Raw genomic sequence first — 5668 nt, forward strand, 5'->3', positions numbered from 1 at the left:
AAAATTTCCTGATAATATACTCACCCCCATGTCATCCAAGATGCTCATGACTTTCTTTCTTCAGTCGAAAAGAAATTAAGGTTTTTGAGGAAAACATTCTAGGATTTTTAGTGGACTTGAAGGGGAGCCAATGGGTTGAAGGTCCAAATTGCAGTTTCAAAGGGCTCTACACGATCCCAGCCGAGGAATAAGGGTCTTATCTAGCGAAACGATCAGTCATTTTCTGGAAAAAAAATAAAAAATACAAATGTATATACTTTTTAACCACAAATGCTCTGCGATTGGAAAGGTCACGCGTGGTTAGTTCTTGGTCTGTGTACTTCGGTTCAAAAAGGTAGGGCAGGGCGAAAAACTCCATCTCATTTTCTCCAACTTTAAAATCATTGTTGTTTTACCTTGTTTTTTGTAAAGGGCGTTTAACTTTCTTTGCACGCTTGCTTTGTAAACACTGAGTCGGTACTTCTATGCCTGTCACACATGACCTTGCCTACGTGACTATGTATCTGTGTGAAGTCGAGCTAGTGCTAGATGAGCATTCGTGGTTAAAAAGTATATACGTTTTTTTGTTTTTTTTGTTTTTTTGAAAATGACCGATCGTTTCACTAGACAAGACCCTTATTCCACGGCAGGGATCGTGTAGAGCCCTTTGAAGCTGCATTGAAACTGCAAATTGGACCTTCAACCTGTTGGCCACCATTGAAGTCCACTATACGGAGAAAAATCCTGGAATGTTTTCCTCAAAAACCTTAATTTCTTTTCAACTGAAGAAAGAAAGACATCTTGGATGACACAGAGCGAGTAAATTATCAGGAAATGTTTATTCTGGAAGTGAACTAATCCTTTAATGCACTGATTTAAATGTGACCATTATGTAAAAATGGTTTTACTAATGAATTCATTCTGCTTGTTTCTCAAATGAGGCTCAATGTCCTTTTTAGACCACAAAAAATGTATATATTATAAATACGTTTAGCGATTGATCCTACTTGTGACCTTATTTGTTCCAGTTGTGCTTTTCTACGCTCTGTTCAGAAAATATTTTAGTTTTTCGGTCCTTGCATAATGCTGCAGAAAGCTTACTTAAATATTTTTTTTTTTTTAATTCTACAAACAAAAAAAGTAGATTTTGTTTTATATGTACAGAACAGTTAGTCATCTCCTGATTTTCCAGTAAATCCCAATGGACCAAATAATAAATGTAAGTTCCGTTTCAAAGGCAGTTAATTAAAAACCCCACATTAAGACACTGAGAATAACAAATGTGAAGGCTTCATAAACACACAGCCCTTCACGATATTACGGAACCCCATCCAACTTGGATAAACGGATAAACATGAGTAATACTGAGCTGACACTTAATAGTGTGTGTACGGTCCAACTCAAACTACTGCAGAGCTCAAGTACTGTTTGTAAATAGTCGTAGGGAAGGAAATTGTAGCTCTTTGTGTTTTGACTGCTGAGGGGAATTGCAGCTCCCTCTGTTTCTGCCTCAACTGCAGTGCCTGCGGAAATGTGTCTTCATTTCACATCAATGTTAGTTACACTGAAACCTTTGTGTCGTCTTGTTTGTTTTGCGCATGTTTTTTGTATTTGGTGAAGGGAAAGTTTTGTTGTTTTCATAAATGGCATGAATAATAATACTTTTTAAAAAGAGAAGCAGTACATTTAAAAACTTAAGGCTCCTTTACATTTTTCACTTTTGTTACTTTAAGCTCATTTTTGAGACCTGTCATTCATGCGATTTGTTCTAGTGTGCAGAGTTTTCTTGTTTCTTGTTGTTGAATGTGACTTTGGCTTTTACTTTTGTACATTAAAGACATGACACACGTTATCTACATCAGTGCTTGAGGACGCTGGACTCGAATAACTTCAGGACTATTGTTACCACACTAAACCACGCTTGGACAATTCATATTTGATTCTAGCTGTGATCATGCATTCTTTTAGCCTCAAGTTGTGTTATGCTTAAATTCCATTGAAAAATCTAAAAAAGTAAGCTGATTTTGTCCATTCTTGTGTTCAGCTTTTCCTCTACAAGTCATGTTCACTTCACAGCCTTTGCGTATATCGAAGTATAACAGAAACACATGCACCTTTTTTGTAAACTTCCATCGTCTAAATATTAGTGTGAGCCATTTGAGACTGTCAGAACACTGTCGAACCACTGCATACTACACTGGCAACTTTTCCCTGCCTGTCCTCGTGAGCAAATTATGTTGTAATAGCGCAAACTATCATTCTCATTGTAGATTGTTCGCAAACACAGTTACGCAATGTTTTATGTTTGATTTCACCTATGGTTGTAAATTAAGTACTTGTGGTATGCGTTTGATGCTTGCATTTTTTATATCATTTTTGGCCAAAAAATAAAGATATGCTACATTCAGTGTTTGTCTCCACTTCTTGGAAAGCTTCACTTTTGTTACATAATTTTCAGTGCAGGTCTTTCCTCCAGGTGTCCAGCTGTGTTTCCTCTGGCAGATCTGAATCCAGAAGAGTGTTTTTACAGAGGCTCTGTCTGCTGAGGAGAAGCATCCGGCTGCACTGACGACAGTATCTGCTGATACAAGCTGGTTTTGTTTAAATCAAGGTTTCCATGATAGCCTATCTGTTACTGAGATGACTACTTGCAAAGGGTACATTTACATTTGTCATTCAGTCTCACTGACGGTATTGCTCTTAATTACTGTGTTATTCGGAGTTTAATTATGTAGTGCTGAATATAAAAGATGTAGCCTATACCAGACAATGAAATGAGAAAACTTTTGAGTCACTCTTGTTTATAACAGTAATCAGAAATGTCTGAAAGACATGACCAAAGTCATGAAATATATTTAATTCAACCTAATTTAGTTTTCAGACTCACTCTTTACTCAGTTTTATAACTATGGGAAACTGAAAGAAACATAGAGGAAGGCTGCCCTCTACAGTTCGCTAAAATAACACACTGGGCTCGAGCTGTCCTGGATCAGAATTTATTTGTACAAACATGACTCACACATTATCGACTTGAACTCAGTGAGACATTCGGGCATGTGGGTCACCTGATCGGTAGCCTAACTTTTAAACTCTTTTTAACTTACTTGTGTGTGTGTGTGTGTGTGTGTGTGTGTGACCACTGATTAAGTTGTCTAATTGAAAATTTTAAAATCTGTTTGTAATCCTCTTCCAGTTTTTAGTGACTTAATTCTTAAAACTTGTCGATATTGTGTTATTTTTCTCTTCTGTTTTATTTTGTTTCTCATTGCTGTTATTTGTTACTGTCTATATTGTTTTGACCGTTAATTGTAGATAGATAGATAGATAGATAGATAGATAGATAGATAGAAATAAAAGTGATTACCAATTTACACAATTTGCAAAAAAATATAAAAAAAGCTTAATGATCTAAAAAAAAAGGTTGGAATGTTTAGTAATAACTGCCCAGTGATTTTATAAGTCAGTGCAAATATCTGAGGACAACAGCAACTAATATGACATTTTAAAAAAAAATTGAGTTTAATATTTTACCATGTTTAATATTTGCTTTGGGTTAAATATGTTTCATGATTTTGGTGATATTTTTCAGACGTTTGATTACTGTTATAAACGAGTGACTCAAGTTTACCATGTCATTATAACAATTATGTGTGTATTTCTTTCTTATTCAGCACTACAGAATTAAACTCAAAATAACACAGTAATTAAGAACAATATATCCAGTGAGACCAAATGACAGTCTTGCATTTTAGAAAGACAGTGCAAAATACCTAAGAACATGGGCAAAATGGCAGTTAATATGATTTATGTCTTTAAAAATGTTGAGGTTACTATTTTACCATGTTTAATATTACATTTGTTGTATAATTGTAGATAGATAGATAGATAGAAATAAAAGTGATTACCAATTTACACAATTTGCAAAAAAATATAAAAAAAGCTTAATGATCTAAAAAAAAAGGTTGGAATGTTTAGTAATAATTGCCCAGTGATTTTATAAGTCAGTGCAAATATCTGAGGACAACAGCAACTAATATGACATTTAAAAAAAAAATTGAGTTTAATATTTTACCATGTTTAATATTTGCTTTGGGTTAAATATGTTTCATGATTTTGGTGATATTTTTCAGACGTTTGATTACTGTTATAAACGAGTGACTCAAGTTTACCATGTCATTATAACAATTATGTGTGTATTTCTTTCTTATTCAGCACTACAGAATTAAACTCAAAATAACACAGTAATTAAGAACAATATATCCAGTGAGACCAAATGACAGTCTTGCATTTTAGAAAGACAGTGCAAAATACCTAAGAACATGGGCAAAATGGCAGTTAATATGATTTATGTCTTTAAAAATGTTGAGGTTACTATTTTACCATGTTTAATATTACATTTGTTGTATGTGTATGAGAGCAGCAGAGAACAATCTTTCTATGTTTACAATTGTGAGTTTAATATTTTTTTAACATTTTAATATGTATCTCTCTGAACACTGAGCATAATAAGTGTTCATTTATGAGGGCAGAACAAATGTCTGAAAAAATGACCTTAATGCACATGTATTGCTTTATCAATCATTATAAACCATTGGATCTTCTTGAATGAACTTGAAAAGTGACAGCATCTAGATGTTTTTATTTACATTATACAACCAAAATATATGTTTAAAAGATTGAAAATTACAAGTTATTTCTTCCAGGTCTCTGTTGGGAGGTAATAACCTTGCTCTGTCCCAGATTATAGCTAAACTGGATGTGGGTTAATGCTGGGGCTCAGATACCTGGCCGTCCCCCATTCTCAGGACACTCTTCAAGGGTAGCCTATAGAGCAGGGGTGCCCAAACTCGGTCCTGGAGGGCCGGTGTCCTGCAGAGTTTAGCTCCAACTTGCCTCAACACACCTGCCTTTAAGTTTCTAGTATGCCTAGTAAGAGCTTGATTAGCTGGTTCAGGTGTGTTTAATTGGGGTTGGAGCTAAACTCTTCAGGACACCGGCCCTCCAGGACCGAGTTTGGACACCCCTGTATTAGAGTGTGCACGGATCCACACTTCGAAAAATCGACCTGAAATAGTAGCCTAGACCATCCGGGGACTTTTGGTATAGGGGAGCGCGGGGCACAAAGTAACGCGGGGTAAGTTGTAACACACGTGGTTTAAATATTTCCACACATGCTGCGGATTGCCTTATGGCAGCAACAATTCTGCGTCGGAATTTGCATATTCTCTAATAGTCCAGGTGATATGTGAAAATAATATTCACTTTTTCATAAAAGCATGAAACTTGTTACACTTGTATAGTTTGCGGCCCTAACCATTTTCAGAAATGGAGCCATCGCAAAAACTCCTCGTGGTTACCATGGCGACCATTTTACTTTCTGCCATAACCAAATTATGTATTTTGTGTCATATCTCCTGAACCAAACATGATAGCACAGAAAATGTTATGTCTACCCCTATGTTTGGATGGTCAAAGATTACAATGATACCATATACAGCAACATAAACTGTTAAGGTTAAGAGTTAATGGTGAAATCAGCTATGTGAGAATGAAATCATAGTATCTGAGTATCACAGTATCACAACATTAATAGTACATTTTATGGCTATTAATTTTTCTTTCTTTGATAATTAACTACTATTTTATTTAATAATACATTAAAAGATTGTTTTCAAGAATACTATCATAT

The sequence above is a fragment of the Sinocyclocheilus rhinocerous genome, unplaced genomic scaffold (genome assembly GCF_001515625.1).
Source record: "Sinocyclocheilus rhinocerous isolate Xijiao unplaced genomic scaffold, SAMN03320098_v1.1 scaffold3846, whole genome shotgun sequence".
Taxonomy (NCBI): Eukaryota; Metazoa; Chordata; class Actinopteri; order Cypriniformes; family Cyprinidae; genus Sinocyclocheilus; species Sinocyclocheilus rhinocerous.